This window comes from Chiloscyllium plagiosum, unplaced genomic scaffold, assembly GCF_037043375.1.
Source record: "Chiloscyllium plagiosum isolate Xiang-an unplaced genomic scaffold, Cpla_swu_hap1 HiC_scaffold_24, whole genome shotgun sequence".
NCBI lineage: Eukaryota > Metazoa > Chordata > Chondrichthyes > Orectolobiformes > Hemiscylliidae > Chiloscyllium > Chiloscyllium plagiosum.
The window spans coordinates 55743477-55764927 of NW_028270162.1; the positions used below are offsets into that span (position 1 = coordinate 55743477).

General features: G+C 47.7%; 10 non-coding genes across 10 annotated transcripts; all 10 read right to left on the reverse strand.

The window, feature by feature from the left end:
• Positions 1-634: 634 nt before the first annotated feature.
• trnal-caa (transfer RNA leucine (anticodon CAA)) lies at positions 635-754 on the reverse strand. Its single transcript has 2 exons — positions 717-754; positions 635-680 (listed from the first exon to the last, which is right to left on the reverse strand). It is a non-coding gene; the product is annotated as a tRNA-Leu (tRNA).
• Positions 755-2554: 1800 nt separating this feature from the next.
• trnal-caa (transfer RNA leucine (anticodon CAA)) lies at positions 2555-2674 on the reverse strand. The gene is made up of 2 exons: positions 2637-2674; positions 2555-2600 (listed from the first exon to the last, which is right to left on the reverse strand). It is a non-coding gene; the product is annotated as a tRNA-Leu (tRNA).
• Positions 2675-3397: 723 nt separating this feature from the next.
• Positions 3398-3517, reverse strand: trnal-caa (transfer RNA leucine (anticodon CAA)). Its single transcript has 2 exons — positions 3480-3517; positions 3398-3443 (listed from the first exon to the last, which is right to left on the reverse strand). It is a non-coding gene; the product is annotated as a tRNA-Leu (tRNA).
• A 5672-nt stretch (positions 3518-9189) lies between these two features.
• trnal-caa (transfer RNA leucine (anticodon CAA)) lies at positions 9190-9309 on the reverse strand. The gene is made up of 2 exons: positions 9272-9309; positions 9190-9235 (listed from the first exon to the last, which is right to left on the reverse strand). It is a non-coding gene; the product is annotated as a tRNA-Leu (tRNA).
• Positions 9310-10032: 723 nt separating this feature from the next.
• On the reverse strand, positions 10033-10152 carry trnal-caa (transfer RNA leucine (anticodon CAA)). Its single transcript has 2 exons — positions 10115-10152; positions 10033-10078 (listed from the first exon to the last, which is right to left on the reverse strand). It is a non-coding gene; the product is annotated as a tRNA-Leu (tRNA).
• Positions 10153-11960: 1808 nt separating this feature from the next.
• On the reverse strand, positions 11961-12080 carry trnal-caa (transfer RNA leucine (anticodon CAA)). Its single transcript has 2 exons — positions 12043-12080; positions 11961-12006 (listed from the first exon to the last, which is right to left on the reverse strand). It is a non-coding gene; the product is annotated as a tRNA-Leu (tRNA).
• A 723-nt stretch (positions 12081-12803) lies between these two features.
• Positions 12804-12923, reverse strand: trnal-uaa (transfer RNA leucine (anticodon UAA)). Its single transcript has 2 exons — positions 12886-12923; positions 12804-12849 (listed from the first exon to the last, which is right to left on the reverse strand). It is a non-coding gene; the product is annotated as a tRNA-Leu (tRNA).
• A 1808-nt stretch (positions 12924-14731) lies between these two features.
• On the reverse strand, positions 14732-14851 carry trnal-caa (transfer RNA leucine (anticodon CAA)). Its single transcript has 2 exons — positions 14814-14851; positions 14732-14777 (listed from the first exon to the last, which is right to left on the reverse strand). It is a non-coding gene; the product is annotated as a tRNA-Leu (tRNA).
• A 723-nt stretch (positions 14852-15574) lies between these two features.
• trnal-uaa (transfer RNA leucine (anticodon UAA)) lies at positions 15575-15694 on the reverse strand. The gene is made up of 2 exons: positions 15657-15694; positions 15575-15620 (listed from the first exon to the last, which is right to left on the reverse strand). It is a non-coding gene; the product is annotated as a tRNA-Leu (tRNA).
• Positions 15695-18355: 2661 nt separating this feature from the next.
• trnal-uaa (transfer RNA leucine (anticodon UAA)) lies at positions 18356-18475 on the reverse strand. The gene is made up of 2 exons: positions 18438-18475; positions 18356-18401 (listed from the first exon to the last, which is right to left on the reverse strand). It is a non-coding gene; the product is annotated as a tRNA-Leu (tRNA).
• Positions 18476-21451: the final 2976 nt, after the last annotated feature.

A 21451-nucleotide genomic window follows, 5' to 3' on the forward strand; every position in this document is an offset into this window, starting at 1 on the left:
CACAGACACACTCTCTCTCACACACATTCTCTCTCACACACATTCTCTCTCACACACACTGTCATACACAGACACAAAGACACACACTCTCTCTCACACACAGACTCATGCTCTCTCTGTCTCTCTCGCACAGACACATACAAATTCACTCTCTCTCACACACATATACACACCCTATCTCTCTCTCTCACACACACACTCTCTCTCACACTCACACATACACTTTATCTCTCTCACACACACACACACACACTCTCACAAACACACTCTATCTCTCCCATATACACACACTCTCTCACACACAAACTCACACACACACTCTCTCACACACATAATACTCTCTCTCACACACACACACTCTCCCTCCCTCTCACACACACACTCTCTCTCTCACACACAAGCACACTCTCTCACACACATAAAAATTCACCCTCTCTCTGTCACAAACACACTCACTCACATAAACGCTCCCTCTCTCACACAATATTGCTGCAAATGCCTCAGCCTTATCTTTTAAACCGAGGGGTTGGATTCTTCCATCTTTGTGAAGGGGGAGTGACTCCTCTCCAAGAAGCTGTGAAATTTGGGGGCATTGTGTGGGTGTGGGAAGGTTTGTTTGAGGAAAAGTGGAGAATGTCAGGAGTGGGATTTGAACACACGCCCCTAGGAAGGGACCAGAATTCACAAGCCCAGATGCAGAGCAAGGACTAACACTCCTTGAGTCTGGCGCCTTAGACCACTCGGCCATCCTGACAAGCTGCTGCAGATGCCCTTCCAGATGTCTTTCTCACTCTGTACAATTAGTCACCTTGCTCTTGTGCAGACACAAAATGCAATTCCGCATTTCTGCAGCTCCCTTGCATTCACACTCAGCAACAATCCCTCATACACAGTCTCACTCTCGCACACACACACACACACACTCACTCTCTCACATGCACATGCACACACACACTCTATCTGTCTCTCACACCCACACACAAACACACTCTCTCCCTCTCACACACACATATTCTCCCTCTTTCTGTCTCTCTCACACACACTCTCTCTCTCACATGCACATACTCTCTCACACACTCACTATCACACACACACTGTCACTCTCTCACACACACTCACTCTCTCACATGACACACTCACGCTCTCTCACTCTCTCTCACACACACACATACTCTTTCTGTCTCACACACACACAAACACACTCACACAAAAACACACTCTCTCACGCACACACACAAAAATTCTCTCTTTCTCTCTCTCACACATACACACACACTCTCTCTCTCACACACGCGCTTTCTCTCTCTCTCACACACACACTCTTTCTGTCTCACACACACACACACTCTCTCTCACACAAACCCACACTCTCACACACACTCTCTCACACAAACACACACTCTCTCTCACACACACACTCTCTCTCACACACACTAACAAATTCTTCCTCTCTCTCTCACACAAACACACACACTCTCTCACATGCACACATACACTCCCTCTCCCTCACACACACTCTTTCTCACACACACGCACTCTCTCTCTCTCTCTCACACACACACACCCTCTCTCTCACACACATGCACTCTCTCTCACACACATACTCTCTCTCTCTCACAAACACACACTCTCTCTCACACACACATGCTCTCTCTCTCTATCCACACATATACACTCTCTCACAGACACACTCTCTCTCTCACACACAAACACATGTAGACATACACACTCTCTCTCACAAACACACACTCTCTCTCACACACACGCACTCTCTCTCTCACACACACACCCAAACACTCACATGCACACACAATCTCTCTCACACACATATACACTCTCTCTCACATGCACACACACTCACACACTCTCTATCTGTCTCTCACACCCACACACAAACACACTCTCTCTCACATACACACACACACGCACTCTCTCTCACAGACACACTCTCTCTCACACACATTCTCTCTCACACACACTGTCATACACAGACACACAGACACACACTCTCTCTCACACACAGACTCATGCTCTCTCTGTCTCTCTCGCACAGACACATACAAATTCACTCTCTCTCACACACATATACACACCCTATCTCTCTCTCTCACACACACACTCTCTCTCACACTCACACATACACTTTATCTCTCTCACACACGCACACACACACTCTCACAAACACACTCTATCTCTCCCATATACACACACTCTCTCACACACAAACTCACACTCACACTCTCTCACACACATAATACTCTCTCTCACACACACACACTCTCCCTCCCTCTCACACACACACTCTCTCTCTCACACACAAGCACACTCTCTCACACACATAAAAATTCACCCTCTCTCTGTCACAAACACACTCACTCACATAAACGCTCCCTCTCTCACACAATATTGCTGCAAATGCCTCAGCCTTATCTTTTAAACCGAGGGGTTGGATTCTTCCATCTTTGTGAAGGGGGAGTGACTCCTCTCGAATAAGCTGTGAAATTTGGGGGCATTGTGTGGGTGTGGGAAGGTTTGTTTGAGGAAAAGTGGAGAATGTCAGGAGTGGGATTTGAACCCACGCCCCTAGGAAGGGACCAGAATTCACAAGCCCAGATGCAGAGCAAGGACTAACACTCCTTGAGTCTGGCGCCTTAGACCACTCGGCCATTCTGACAAGCTGCTGCAGATGCCCTTCCAGATGTCTTTCTCACTCTGTACATTTAGTCACCTTGCTCTTGTGCAGACACAAAATGCAATTCCGCATTTCTGCAGCTCCCTTGCATTCACACTCAGCAACAATCCCTCATAGACACCCACTCTCTCTCACACACACACACTCTCTCTCTCTCACACACCCTCTCACACACACTGACACACACACTCCCTCTCACACACACACACACACTCTCTCACACAGACCCTCTCACACACTCTCTCACACACACTCTCTCTCTCACACAAACCCACACTCTCACACACACACTCTCTCACACAAACACACACTCTCTCTTACACACACACTCTCTCTCACACACACGCTCTTTCTCACACACACTAACAAATTCTTCCTCTCTCTCTCACACACAAACACACATACACTCTCTCACACACACACACACTCTCTCACATGCGCACACTCTCTCTCTCACACACAAGCACACTCTCTCACACACATAAAAATTAGCCCTCTCTCTGTCACAAACACACTCACTCACATAAACGCTCCCTCTCTCACACGCTCACACAAAATTGTTGCAAATGCCTCAGCCTTATCTTTGAAACGGAGGGGTTGGATTCTTCCATCTTTGTGAAGGGGGAGTGACTCCTCTCCAAGAAGCTGTGAAATTTGGGGGCAGTGTGTGGGTGTGGGAAGGTTTGTTTGGGGAAAAGGGGAGAATGTCAGGAGTGGCATTTGAACCCACGCCCCTAGGAAGGGACCAGAATTCACAAGCCCAGATGCAGAGCAAGGACTAACACTCCTTGAGTCTGGCGCCTTAGACCACTCGGCCATCCTGACAAGCTGCTGCAGATACCCTTCCAGATGTCTTTCTCACTCTGTACAATTAGTCACCTTGCTCTTGTGCAGACACAAAATGCAATTCCGCATTTCTGCAGCTCCCTTGCATTCACACTCAGCAACAATCCCTCATACACAGTCTCACTCTCGCACACACACACTCACTCTCTCACATGCACATGCACACACACACTCTATCTGTCTCTCACACCCACACACAAACACACTCTCTCCCTCTCACACACACATATTCTCCCTCTTTCTGTCTCTCTCACACACACTCTCTCTCTCACATGCACATACTCTCTCACACACTCACTATCACACACACACTGTCACTCTCTCACACACACTCACTCTCTCACATGACACACTCACGCTCTCTCACTCTCTCTCACACACACATACTCTTTCTGTCTCACACACACACAAACACACTCACACAAAAACACACTCTCTCACGCACACACACAAAAATTCTCTCTTTCTCTCTCTCACACATACACACACACTCTCTCTCTCACACACGCGCTTTCTCTCTCTCTCACACACACACTCTTTCTGTCTCACACACACACACACACTCTCTCTCACACAAACCCACACTCTCACACACACACTCTCTCACACAAACACACACTCTCTCTCACACACACACTCTCTCTCACACACACTAACAAATTCTTCCTCTCTCTCTCACACAAACACACACACTCTCTCACATGCACACATACACTCTCTCTCCCTCACACACACTCTTTCTCACACACACGCACTCTCTCTCTCTCTCTCACACACACACACACCCTCTCTCTCACACACATGCACTCTCTCTCACACACATACTCTCTCTCTCTCACAAACACACACTCTCTCTCACACACACATGCTCTCTCTCTCTATCCACACATATACACTCTCTCACAGACACACTCTCTCTCTCACACACAAACACATGTAGACATACACACTCTCTCTCACAAACACACACTCTCTCTCACACACACGCACTCTCTCTCTCACACACACACCCAAACACTCACATGCACACACAATCTCTCTCACACACATATACACTCTCTCTCACATGCACACACACTCACACACTCTCTATCTGTCTCTCACACCCACACACAAACACACTCTCTCTCACATACACACACACACGCACTCTCTCTCACAGACACACTCTCTCTCACACACATTCTCTCTCACACACATTCTCTCTCACACACACTGTCATACACAGACACACAGACACACACTCTCTCTCACACACAGACTCATGCTCTCTCTGTCTCTCTCGCACAGACACATACAAATTCACTCTCTCTCACACACATATACACACCCTATCTCTCTCACACACACACTCTCTCTCACACTCACACATACACTTTATCTCTCTCACACACACACACACACACTCTCACAAACACACTCTATCTCTCCCATATACACACATTCTCTCACACACAAACTCACACACACACTCTCTCACACACATAATACTCTCTCTCACACACACACACTCTCCCTCCCTCTCACACACACACTCTCTCTCTCACACACAAGCACACTCTCTCACACACATAAAAATTCACCCTCTCTCTGTCACAAACACACTCACTCACATAAACGCTCCCTCTCTCACACAATATTGCTGCAAATGCCTCAGCCTTATCTTTTAAACCGAGGGGTTGGATTCTTCCATCTTTGTGAAGGGGGAGTGACTCCTCTCCAAGAAGCTGTGAAATTTGGGGGCATTGTGTGGGTGTGGGAAGGTTTGTTTGAGGAAAAGTGGAGAATGTCAGGAGTGGGATTTGAACACACGCCCCTAGGAAGGGACCAGAATTCACAAGCCCAGATGCAGAGCAAGGACTAACACTCCTTGAGTCTGGCGCCTTAGACCACTCGGCCATCCTGACAAGCTGTTGCAGATGCCCTTCCAGATGTCTTTCTCACTCTGTACAATTAGTCACCTTGCTCTTGTGCAGACACAAAATGCAATTCCGCATTTCTGCAGCTCCCTTGCATTCACACTCAGCAACAATCCCTCATACACAGTCTCACTCTCGCACACACACACACACACACACACACACTCACTCTCTCACATGCACATGCACACACACACTCTCTATCTGTCTCTCACACCCACACACAAACACACTCTCTCCCTCTCACACACACATATTCTCCCTCTTTCTGTCTCTCTCACACACACTCTCTCTCTCACATGCACATACTCTCTCACACACTCACTATCACACACACACTGTCACTCTCTCACACACACTCACTCTCTCACATGACACACTCACGCTCTCTCACTCTCTCTCACACACACACATACTCTTTCTGTCTCACACACACACAAACACACTCACACAAAAACACACTCTCTCACGCACACACACAAAAATTCTCTCTTTCTCTCTCTCACACATACACACACACTCTCTCTCTCACACACGCGCTTTCTCTCTCTCTCACACACACACTCTTTCTGTCTCACACACACACACACTCTCTCTCACACAAACCCACACTCTCACACACACTCTCTCACACAAACACACACTCTCTCTCACACACACACTCTCTCTCACACACACTAACAAATTCTTCCTCTCTCTCTCACACAAACACACACACTCTCTCACATGCACACATACACTCCCTCTCCCTCACACACACTCTTTCTCACACACACGCACTCTCTCTCTCTCTCACACACACACACCCTCTCTCTCACACACATGCACTCTCTCTCACACACATACTCTCTCTCTCTCACAAACACACACTCTCTCTCACACACACATGCTCTCTCTCTCTATCCACACATATACACTCTCTCACAGACACACTCTCTCTCTCACACACAAACACATGTAGACATACACACTCTCTCTCACAAACACACACTCTCTCTCACACACACGCACTCTCTCTCTCACACACACACCCAAACACTCACATGCACACACAATCTCTCTCACACACATATACACTCTCTCTCACATGCACACACACTCACACACTCTCTATCTGTCTCTCACACCCACACACAAACACACTCTCTCTCACATACACACACACACGCACTCTCTCTCACAGACACACTCTCTCTCACACACATTCTCTCTCACACACATTCTCTCTCACACACACTGTCATACACAGACACAAAGACACACACTCTCTCTCACACACAGACTCATGCTCTCTCTGTCTCTCTCGCACAGACACATACAAATTCACTCTCTCTCACACACATATACACACCCTATCTCTCTCTCTCACACACACACTCTCTCTCACACTCACACATACACTTTATCTCTCTCACACACACACACACACACTCTCACAAACACACTCTATCTCTCCCATATACACACACTCTCTCACACACAAACTCACACACACACTCTCTCACACACATAATACTCTCTCTCACACACACACACTCTCCCTCCCTCTCACACACACACTCTCTCTCTCACACACAAGCACACTCTCTCACACACATAAAAATTCACCCTCTCTCTGTCACAAACACACTCACTCACATAAACGCTCCCTCTCTCACACAATATTGCTGCAAATGCCTCAGCCTTATCTTTTAAACCGAGGGGTTGGATTCTTCCATCTTTGTGAAGGGGGAGTGACTCCTCTCCAAGAAGCTGTGAAATTTGGGGGCATTGTGTGGGTGTGGGAAGGTTTGTTTGAGGAAAAGTGGAGAATGTCAGGAGTGGGATTTGAACACACGCCCCTAGGAAGGGACCAGAATTCACAAGCCCAGATGCAGAGCAAGGACTAACACTCCTTGAGTCTGGCGCCTTAGACCACTCGGCCATCCTGACAAGCTGCTGCAGATGCCCTTCCAGATGTCTTTCTCACTCTGTACAATTAGTCACCTTGCTCTTGTGCAGACACAAAATGCAATTCCGCATTTCTGCAGCTCCCTTGCATTCACACTCAGCAACAATCCCTCATACACAGTCTCACTCTCGCACACACACACACACACACTCACTCTCTCACATGCACATGCACACACACACTCTATCTGTCTCTCACACCCACACACAAACACACTCTCTCCCTCTCACACACACATATTCTCCCTCTTTCTGTCTCTCTCACACACACTCTCTCTCTCACATGCACATACTCTCTCACACACTCACTATCACACACACACTGTCACTCTCTCACACACACTCACTCTCTCACATGACACACTCACGCTCTCTCACTCTCTCTCACACACACACATACTCTTTCTGTCTCACACACACACAAACACACTCACACAAAAACACACTCTCTCACGCACACACACAAAAATTCTCTCTTTCTCTCTCTCACACATACACACACACTCTCTCTCTCACACACGCGCTTTCTCTCTCTCTCACACACACACTCTTTCTGTCTCACACACACACACACTCTCTCTCACACAAACCCACACTCTCACACACACTCTCTCACACAAACACACACTCTCTCTCACACACACACTCTCTCTCACACACACTAACAAATTCTTCCTCTCTCTCTCACACAAACACACACACTCTCTCACATGCACACATACACTCCCTCTCCCTCACACACACTCTTTCTCACACACACGCACTCTCTCTCTCTCTCTCACACACACACACCCTCTCTCTCACACACATGCACTCTCTCTCACACACATACTCTCTCTCTCTCACAAACACACACTCTCTCTCACACACACATGCTCTCTCTCTCTATCCACACATATACACTCTCTCACAGACACACTCTCTCTCTCACACACAAACACATGTAGACATACACACTCTCTCTCACAAACACACACTCTCTCTCACACACACGCACTCTCTCTCTCACACACACACCCAAACACTCACATGCACACACAATCTCTCTCACACACATATACACTCTCTCTCACATGCACACACACTCACACACTCTCTATCTGTCTCTCACACCCACACACAAACACACTCTCTCTCACATACACACACACACGCACTCTCTCTCACAGACACACTCTCTCTCACACACATTCTCTCTCACACACACTGTCATACACAGACACACAGACACACACTCTCTCTCACACACAGACTCATGCTCTCTCTGTCTCTCTCGCACAGACACATACAAATTCACTCTCTCTCACACACATATACACACCCTATCTCTCTCTCTCACACACACACTCTCTCTCACACTCACACATACACTTTATCTCTCTCACACACGCACACACACACTCTCACAAACACACTCTATCTCTCCCATATACACACACTCTCTCACACACAAACTCACACTCACACTCTCTCACACACATAATACTCTCTCTCACACACACACACTCTCCCTCCCTCTCACACACACACTCTCTCTCTCACACACAAGCACACTCTCTCACACACATAAAAATTCACCCTCTCTCTGTCACAAACACACTCACTCACATAAACGCTCCCTCTCTCACACAATATTGCTGCAAATGCCTCAGCCTTATCTTTTAAACCGAGGGGTTGGATTCTTCCATCTTTGTGAAGGGGGAGTGACTCCTCTCGAATAAGCTGTGAAATTTGGGGGCATTGTGTGGGTGTGGGAAGGTTTGTTTGAGGAAAAGTGGAGAATGTCAGGAGTGGGATTTGAACCCACGCCCCTAGGAAGGGACCAGAATTCACAAGCCCAGATGCAGAGCAAGGACTAACACTCCTTGAGTCTGGCGCCTTAGACCACTCGGCCATTCTGACAAGCTGCTGCAGATGCCCTTCCAGATGTCTTTCTCACTCTGTACATTTAGTCACCTTGCTCTTGTGCAGACACAAAATGCAATTCCGCATTTCTGCAGCTCCCTTGCATTCACACTCAGCAACAATCCCTCATAGACACCCACTCTCTCTCACACACACACACTCTCTCTCTCTCACACACCCTCTCACACACACTGACACACACACTCCCTCTCACACACACACACACACTCTCTCACACAGACCCTCTCACACACTCTCTCACACACACTCTCTCTCTCACACAAACCCACACTCTCACACACACACTCTCTCACACAAACACACACTCTCTCTTACACACACACTCTCTCTCACACACACGCTCTTTCTCACACACACTAACAAATTCTTCCTCTCTCTCTCACACACAAACACACATACACTCTCTCACACACACACACACTCTCTCACATGCGCACACTCTCTCTCTCACACACAAGCACACTCTCTCACACACATAAAAATTAGCCCTCTCTCTGTCACAAACACACTCACTCACATAAACGCTCCCTCTCTCACACGCTCACACAAAATTGTTGCAAATGCCTCAGCCTTATCTTTGAAACGGAGGGGTTGGATTCTTCCATCTTTGTGAAGGGGGAGTGACTCCTCTCCAAGAAGCTGTGAAATTTGGGGGCAGTGTGTGGGTGTGGGAAGGTTTGTTTGGGGAAAAGGGGAGAATGTCAGGAGTGGCATTTGAACCCACGCCCCTAGGAAGGGACCAGAATTCACAAGCCCAGATGCAGAGCAAGGACTAACACTCCTTGAGTCTGGCGCCTTAGACCACTCGGCCATCCTGACAAGCTGCTGCAGATACCCTTCCAGATGTCTTTCTCACTCTGTACAATTAGTCACCTTGCTCTTGTGCAGACACAAAATGCAATTCCGCATTTCTGCAGCTCCCTTGCATTCACACTCAGCAACAATCCCTCATACACAGTCTCACTCTCGCACACACACACTCACTCTCTCACATGCACATGCACACACACACTCTATCTGTCTCTCACACCCACACACAAACACACTCTCTCCCTCTCACACACACATATTCTCCCTCTTTCTGTCTCTCTCACACACACTCTCTCTCTCACATGCACATACTCTCTCACACACTCACTATCACACACACACTGTCACTCTCTCACACACACTCACTCTCTCACATGACACACTCACGCTCTCTCACTCTCTCTCACACACACATACTCTTTCTGTCTCACACACACACAAACACACTCACACAAAAACACACTCTCTCACGCACACACACAAAAATTCTCTCTTTCTCTCTCTCACACATACACACACACTCTCTCTCTCACACACGCGCTTTCTCTCTCTCTCACACACACACTCTTTCTGTCTCACACACACACACACACTCTCTCTCACACAAACCCACACTCTCACACACACACTCTCTCACACAAACACACACTCTCTCTCACACACACACTCTCTCTCACACACACTAACAAATTCTTCCTCTCTCTCTCACACAAACACACACACTCTCTCACATGCACACATACACTCTCTCTCCCTCACACACACTCTTTCTCACACACACGCACTCTCTCTCTCTCTCTCACACACACACACACCCTCTCTCTCACACACATGCACTCTCTCTCACACACATACTCTCTCTCTCTCACAAACACACACTCTCTCTCACACACACATGCTCTCTCTCTCTATCCACACATATACACTCTCTCACAGACACACTCTCTCTCTCACACACAAACACATGTAGACATACACACTCTCTCTCACAAACACACACTCTCTCTCACACACACGCACTCTCTCTCTCACACACACACCCAAACACTCACATGCACACACAATCTCTCTCACACACATATACACTCTCTCTCACATGCACACACACTCACACACTCTCTATCTGTCTCTCACACCCACACACAAACACACTCTCTCTCACATACACACACACACGCACTCTCTCTCACAGACACACTCTCTCTCACACACATTCTCTCTCACACACATTCTCTCTCACACACACTGTCATACACAGACACACAGACACACACTCTCTCTCACACACAGACTCATGCTCTCTCTGTCTCTCTCGCACAGACACATACAAATTCACTCTCTCTCACACACATATACACACCCTATCTCTCTCACACACACACTCTCTCTCACACTCACACATACACTTTATCTCTCTCACACACACACACACACACTCTCACAAACACACTCTATCTCTCCCATATACACACATTCTCTCACACACAAACTCACACACACACTCTCTCACACACATAATACTCTCTCTCACACACACACACTCTCCCTCCCTCTCACACACACACTCTCTCTCTCACACACAAGCACACTCTCTCACACACATAAAAATTCACCCTCTCTCTGTCACAAACACACTCACTCACATAAACGCTCCCTCTCTCACACAATATTGCTGCAAATGCCTCAGCCTTATCTTTTAAACCGAGGGGTTGGATTCTTCCATCTTTGTGAAGGGGGAGTGACTCCTCTCCAAGAAGCTATGAAATTTGGGGGCATTGTGTGGGTGTGGGAAGGTTTGTTTGAGGAAAAGTGGAGAATGTCAGGAGTGGGATTTGAACCCACGCCCCTAGGAAGGGACCAGAATTCACAAGCCCAGATGCAGAGCAAGGACTAACACTCCTTGAGTCTGGCGCCTTAGACCACTCGGCCATCCTGACAAGCTGCTGCAGATGCTCTTCCAGATGTCTTTCTCACTCTGTACAATTAGTCACCTTGCTCTTGTGCAGACACAAAATGCAATTCCGCATTTCTGCAGCTCCCTTGCATTCACACTCAGCAACAATCCCTCATAGACACCCACTCTCTCTCACACACACACACTCTCTCTCTCTCACACACCCTCTAACACACACACACACACACACTCCCTCTCACACACACACACACACTCTCTCACACAGACCCTCTCACACACTCTCTCACACACACTCTCTCTCTCACACAAACCCACACTCTCACACACACACTCTCTCACACAAACACACACTCTCTCTTACACACACACTCTCTCTCACACACACGCTCTTTCTCACACACACTAACAAATTCTTCCTCTCTCTCTCACACACAAACACACAAACACTCTCTCACACACACACACACTCTCTCACATGCACACACTCTCTCTCTCACACACAAGCACACTCTCTCACACACATAAAAATTAGCCCTCTCTCTGTCACAAACACACTCACTCACATAAACGCTCCCTCTCTCACACGCTCACACAAAATTGTTGCAAATGCCTCAGCCTTATCTTTGAAACCGAGGGGTTGGATTCTTCCATCTTTGTGAAGGGGGAGTGACTCCTCTCCAAGAAGCTGTGAAATTTGGGGGCAGTGTGTGGGTGTGGGAAGGTTTGTTTGGGGAAAAGGGGAGAATGTCAGGAGTGGGATTTGAACCCACGCCCCTAGAAAGGGACCAGAATTCACAAGCCCAGATGCAGAGCAAGGACTAACATTCCTTAAGTCTGGCGCCTTAGACCACTCGGCCATCCTGACAAGCTGCTGCAGATGCCCTTCCAGATGTCTTTCTCACTCTGTACAATTAGTCACCTTGCTCTTGTGCAGACACAAAATGCAATTCCGCATTTCTGCAGCTCCCTTGCATTCACACTCAGCAACAATCCCTCATACACAGTCTCACTCTCGCACACACACACTCACTCTCTCACATGCACATGCACACACACACTCTATCTGTCTCTCACACCCACACACAAACACACTCTCTCCCTCTCACACACACATATTCTCCCTCTTTCTGTCTCTCTCACACACACTCTCTCTCTCACATGCACATACTCTCTCACACACTCACTATCACACACACACTGTCACTCTCTCACACACACTCACTCTCTCACATGACACACTCACGCTCTCTCACTCTCTCTCACACACACATACTCTTTCTGTCTCACACACACACAAACACACTCACACAAAAACACACTCTCTCACGCACACACACAAAAATTCTCTCTTTCTCTCTCTCACACATACACACACACTCTCTCTCTCACACACGCGCTTTCTCTCTCTCTCACACACACACTCTTTCTGTCTCACACACACACACACACTCTCTCTCACACAAACCCACACTCTCACACACACACTCTCTCACACAAACACACACTCTCTCTCACACACACACTCTCTCTCACACACACTAACAAATTCTTCCTCTCTCTCTCACACAAACACACACACTCTCTCACATGCACACATACACTCTCTCTCCCTCACACACACTCTTTCTCACACACACGCACTCTCTCTCTCTCTCTCACACACACACACACCCTCTCTCTCACACACATGCACTCTCTCTCACACACATACTCTCTCTCTCTCACAAACACACACTCTCTCTCACACACACATGCTCTCTCTCTCTATCCACACATATACACTCTCTCACAGACACACTCTCTCTCTCACACACAAACACATGTAGACATACACACTCTCTCTCACAAACACACACTCTCTCTCACACACACGCTCTCTCTCTCTCACACACACACCCAAACACTCACATGCACACACAATCTCTCTCACACACATATACACTCTCTCTCACATGCACACACACTCACACACTCTCTATCTGTCTCTCACACCCACACACAAACACACTCTCTCTCACATACACACACACACGCACTCTCTCTCACAGACACACTCTCTCTCACACACATTCTCTCTCACACACATTCTCTCTCACACACACTGTCATACACAGACACACAGACACACACTCTCTCTCACACACAGACTCATGCTCTCTCTGTCTCTCTCGCACAGACACATACAAATTCACTCTCTCTCACACACATATACACACCCTATCTCTCTCACACACACACTCTCTCTCACACTCACACATACACTTTATCTCTCTCACACACACACACACACACTCTCACAAACACACTCTATCTCTCCCATATACACACATTCTCTCACACACAAACTCACACACACACTCTCTCACACACATAATACTCTCTCTCACACACACACACTCTCCCTCCCTCTCACACACACACTCTCTCTCTCACACACAAGCACACTCTCTCACACACATAAAAATTCACCCTCTCTCTGTCACAAACACACTCACTCACATAAACGCTCCCTCTCTCACACAATATTGCTGCAAATGCCTCAGCCTTATCTTTTAAACCGAGGGGTTGGATTCTTCCATCTTTGTGAAGGGGGAGTGACTCCTCTCCAAGAAGCTATGAAATTTGGGGGCATTGTGTGGGTGTGGGAAGGTTTGTTTGAGGAAAAGTGGAGAATGTCAGGAGTGGGATTTGAACCCACGCCCCTAGGAAGGGACCAGAATTCACAAGCCCAGATGCAGAGCAAGGACTAACACTCCTTGAGTCTGGCGCCTTAGACCACTCGGCCATCCTGACAAGCTGCTGCAGATGCTCTTCCAGATGTCTTTCTCACTCTGTACAATTAGTCACCTTGCTCTTGTGCAGACACAAAATGCAATTCCGCATTTCTGCAGCTCCCTTGCATTCACACTCAGCAACAATCCCTCATAGACACCCACTCTCTCTCACACACACACACTCTCTCTCTCTCACACACCCTCTAACACACACACACACACACACTCCCTCTCACACACACACACACACTCTCTCACACAGACCCTCTCACACACTCTCTCACACACACTCTCTCTCTCACACAAACCCACACTCTCACACACACACTCTCTCACACAAACACACACTCTCTCTTACACACACACTCTCTCTCACACACACGCTCTTTCTCACACACACTAACAAATTCTTCCTCTCTCTCTCACACACAAACACACAAACACTCTCTCACACACACACACACTCTCTCACATGCACACACTCTCTCTCTCACACACAAGCACACTCTCTCACACACATAAAAATTAGCCCTCTCTCTGTCACAAACACACTCACTCACATAAACGCTCCCTCTCTCACACGCTCACACAAAATTGTTGCAAATGCCTCAGCCTTATCTTTGAAACCGAGGGGTTGGATTCTTCCATCTTTGTGAAGGGGGAGTGACTCCTCTCCAAGAAGCTGTGAAATTTGGGGGCAGTGTGTGGGTGTGGGAAGGTTTGTTTGGGGAAAAGGGGAGAATGTCAGGAGTGGGATTTGAACCCACGCCCCTAGAAAGGGACCAGAATTCACAAGCCCAGATGCAGAGCAAGGACTAACATTCCTTAAGTCTGGCGCCTTAGACCACTCGGCCATCCTGACAAGCTGCTGCAGATGCCCTTCCAGATGTCTTTCTCACTCTGTACAATTAGTCACCTTGCTCTTGTGCAGACACAAAATGCAATTCCGCATTTCTGCAGCTCCCTTGCATTCACACTCAGCAACAATCCCTCATACACAGTCTCACTCTCGCACACACACACACACACACACTCACTCTCTCACATGCACATGCACACACACACTCTATCTGTCTCTCACACCCACACACAAACACACTCTCTCCCTCTCACACACACATATTCTCCCTCTTTCTGTCTCTCTCACACACACTCTCTCTCTCACATGCACATACTCTCTCACACACTCACTATCACACACACACTGTCACTCTCTCACACACACTCACTCTCTCACATGACACACTCACGCTCTCTCACTCTCTCTCACACACACATACTCTTTCTGTCTCACACACACACAAACACACTCACACAAAAACACACTCTCTCACGCACACACACAAAAATTCTCTCTTTCTCTCTCTCACACATACACACACACTCTCTCTCTCACACACGCGCTTTCTCTCTCTCTCACACACACACTCTTTCTGTCTCACACACACACACACACTCTCTCTCACACAAACCCACACTCTCACACACACACTCTCTCACACAAACACACACTCTCTCTCACACACACACTCTCTCTCACACACACTAACAAATTCTTCCTCTCTCTCTCACACAAACACACACACTCTCTCACATGCACACATACACTTTCTCTCCCTCACACACACTCTTTCTCACACACACGCACTCTCTCTCTCTCTCTCACACACACACACACCCTCTCTCTCACACACATGCACTCTCTCTCACACACATACTCTCTCTCTCTCACAAACACACACTCTCTCTCACACACACATGCTCTCTCTCTCTATCCACACATATACACTCTCTCACAGACACACTCTCTCTCTCACACACAAACACATGTAGACATACACACTCTCTCTCACAAACACACACTCTCTCTCACACACACGCACTCTCTCTCTCACACACACACCCAAACACTCACATGCACACACAATCTCTCTCACACACATATACACTCTCTCTCACATGCACACACACTCACACACTCTCTATCTGTCTCTCACACCCACACACAAACACACTCTCTCTCACATACACACACACACGCACTCTCTCTCACAGACACACTCTCTCTCACACACATTCTCTCTCACACACATTCTCTCTCACACACACTGTCATACACAGACACACAGACACACACTCTCTCTCACACACAGACTCATGCTCTCTCTGTCTCTCTCGCACAGACACATACAAATTCACTCTCTCTCACACACATATACACACCCTATCTCTCTCTCTCACACACACACTCTCTCTCACACTCACACATACACTTTATCTCTCTCACACACACACACACACACTCTCACAAACACACTCTATCTCTCCCATATACACACACTCTCTCACACACAAACTCACACACACACTCTCTCACACACATAATACTCTCTCTCACACACACACACTCTCCCTCCCTCTCACACACACACTCTCTCTCTCACACACAAGCACACTCTCTCACACACATAAAAATTCACCCTCTCTCTGTCACAAACACACTCACTCACATAAACGCTCCCTCTCTCACACAATATTGCTGCAAATGCCTCAGCCTTATCTTTTAAACCGAGGGGTTGGATTCTTCCATCTTTGTGAAGGGGGAGTGACTCCTCTCCAAGAAGCTGTGAAATTTGGGGGCATTGTGTGGGTGTGGGAAGGTTTGTTTGAGGAAAAGTGGAGAATTTCAGGAGTGGGATTTGAACACACGCCCCTAGGAAGGGACCAGAATTCACAAGCCCAGATGCAGAGCAAGGACTAACACTCCTTGAGTCTGGCGCCTTAGACCACTCGGCCATCCTGACAAGCTGCTGCAGATGCCTTTCCAGATGTCTTTCTCACTCTGTACAATTAGTCACCTTGCTCTTGTGCAGGCACAAAATGCAATTCCGCATTTCTGCAGCTCCCTTGCATTCACACTCAGCAACAATCCCTCATAGACACCCACTCTCTCTCACACACACACACTCTCTCTCTCACACACCCTCTCACACACACTGACACACACACTCCCTCTCACACACACACACACACTCTCACACAGACCCTCTCACACACTCTCTCACACACACTCTCTCTCTCACACAAACCCACACTCTCACACACACACTCTCTCACACAAACACACACTCTCTCTTACACACACACTCTCTCTCACACACACGCTCTTTCTCACACACACTAACAAATTCTTCCTCTCTCTCTCACACACAAACACACATACACTCTCTCACACACACACACACTCTCTCACATGCGCACACTCTCTCTCTCACACACAAGCACACTCTCTCACACACATAAAAATTAGCCCTCTCTCTGTCACAAACACACTCACTCACATAAACGCTCCCTCTCTCACACGCTCACACAAAATTGTTGCAAATGCCTCAGCCTTATCTTTGAAACCGAGGGGTTGGATTCTTCCATCTTTGTGAAGGGGGAGTGACTCCTCTCCAAGAAGCTGTGAAATTTGGGGGCAGTGTGTGGGTGTGGGAAGGTTTGTTTGGGGAAAAGGGGAGAATGTCAGGAGTGGGATTTGAACCCACGCCCCTAGAAAGGGACCAGAATTCACAAGCCCAGATGCAGAGCAAGGACTAACATTCCTTAAGTCTGGCGCCTTAGACCACTCGGCCATCCTGACAAGCTGCTGCAGATGCCCTTCCAGATGTCTTTCTCACTCTGTACAATTAGTCACCTTGCTCTTGTGCAGACACAAAATGCAATTCCGCATTTCTGCAGCTCCCTTGCATTCACACTCAGCAACAATCCCTCATACACAGTCTCACTCTCGCACACACACACACACACACACACACTCACTCTCTCACATGCACATGCACACACACACTCTCTATCTGTCTCTCACACCCACACACAAACACACTCTCTCCCTCTCACACACACATATTCTCCCTCTTTCTGTCTCTCTCACACACACTCTCTCTCTCACATGCACATACTCTCTCACACACTCACTATCACACACACACTGTCACTCTCTCACACACACTCACTCTCTCACATGACACACTCACGCTCTCTCACTCTCTCTCACACACACACATACTCTTTCTGTCTCACACACACACAAACACACTCACACAAAAACACACTCTCTCACGCACACACACAAAAATTCTCTCTTTCTCTCTCTCACACATACACACACACTCTCTCTCTCACACACGCGCTTTCTCTCTCTCTCACACACACACTCTTTCTGTCTCACACACACACACACTCTCTCTCACACAAACCCACACTCTCACACACACTCTCTCACACAAACACACACTCTCTCTCACACACACACTCTCTCTCACACACACTAACAAATTCTTCCTCTCTCTCTCACACAAACACACACACTCTCTCACATGCACACATACACTCCCTCTCCCTCACACACACTCTTTCTCACACACACGCACTCTCTCTCTCTCTCACACACACACACCCTCTCTCTCACACACATGCACTCTCTCTCACACACATACTCTCTCTCTCTCACAAACACACACTCTCTCTCACACACACATGCTCTCTCTCTCTATCCACACATATACACTCTCTCACAGACACACTCTCTCTCTCACACACAAACACATGTAGACATACACACTCTCTCTCACAAACACACACTCTCTCTCACACACACGCACTCTCTCTCTCACACACACACCCAAACACTCACATGCACACACAATCTCTCTCACACACATATACACTCTCTCTCACATGCACACACACTCACACACTCTCTATCTGTCTCTCACACCCACACACAAACACACTCTCTCTCACATACACACACACACGCACTCTCTCTCACAGACACACTCTCTCTCACACACATTCTCTCTCACACACATTCTCTCTCACACACACTGTCATACACAGACACAAAGACACACACTCTCTCTCACACACAGACTCATGCTCTCTCTGTCTCTCTCGCACAGACACATACAAATTCACTCTCTCTCACACACATATACACACCCTATCTCTCTCTCTCACACACACACTCTCTCTCACACTCACACATACACTTTATCTCTCTCACACACACACACACACACTCTCACAAACACACTCTATCTCTCCCATATACACACACTCTCTCACACACAAACTCACACACACACTCTCTCACACACATAATACTCTCTCTCACACACACACACTCTCCCTCCCTCTCACACACACACTCTCTCTCTCACACACAAGCACACTCTCTCACACACATAAAAATTAGCCCTCTCTCTGTCACAAACACACTCACTCACATAAACGCTCCCTCTCTCACACAATATTGCTGCAAATGCCTCAGCCTTATCTTTTAAACCGAGGGGTTGGATTCTTCCATCTTTGTGAAGGGGGAGTGACTCCTCTCCAAGAAGCTGTGAAATTTGGGGGCATTGTGTGGGTGTGGGAAGGTTTGTTTGAGGAAAAGTGGAGAATGTCAGGAGTGGGATTTGAACACACGCCCCTAGGAAGGGACCAGAATTCACAAGCCCAGATGCAGAGCAAGGACTAACACTCCTTGAGTCTGGCGCCTTAGACCACTCGGCCATCCTGACAAGCTGCTGCAGATGCCCTTCCAGATGTCTTTCTCACTCTGTACAATTAGTCACCTTGCTCTTGTGCAGACACAAAATGCAATTCCGCATTTCTGCAGCTCCCTTGCATTCACACTCAGCAACAATCCCTCATACACAGTCTCACTCTCGCACACACACACACACACACTCACTCTCTCACATGCACATGCACACACACACTCTATCTGTCTCTCACACCCACACACAAACACACTCTCTCCCTCTCACACACACATATTCTCCCTCTTTCTGTCTCTCTCACACACACTCTCTCTCTCACATGCACATACTCTCTCACACACTCACTATCACACACACACTGTCACTCTCTCACACACACTCACTCTCTCACATGACACACTCACGCTCTCTCACTCTCTCTCACACACACACATACTCTTTCTGTCTCACACACACACAAACACACTCACACAAAAACACACTCTCTCACGCACACACACAAAAATTCTCTCTTTCTCTCTCTCACACATACACACACACTCTCTCTCTCACACACGCGCTTTCTCTCTCTCTCACACACACACTCTTTCTGTCTCACACACACACACACTCTCTCTCACACAAACCCACACTCTCACACACACTCTCTCACACAAACACACACTCTCTCTCACACACACACTCTCTCTCACACACACTAACAAATTCTTCCTCTCTCTCTCACACAAACACACACACTCTCTCACATGCACACATACACTCCCTCTCCCTCACACACACTCTTTCTCACACACACGCACTCTCTCTCTCTCTCTCACACACACACACCCTCTCTCTCACACACATGCACTCTCTCTCACACACATACTCTCTCTCTCTCACAAACACACACTCTCTCTCACACACACATGCTCTCTCTCTCTATCCACACATATACACTCTCTCACAGACACACTCTCTCTCTCACACACAAACACATGTAGACATACACACTCTCTCTCACAAACACACACTCTCTCTCACACACACGCACTCTCTCTCTCACACACACA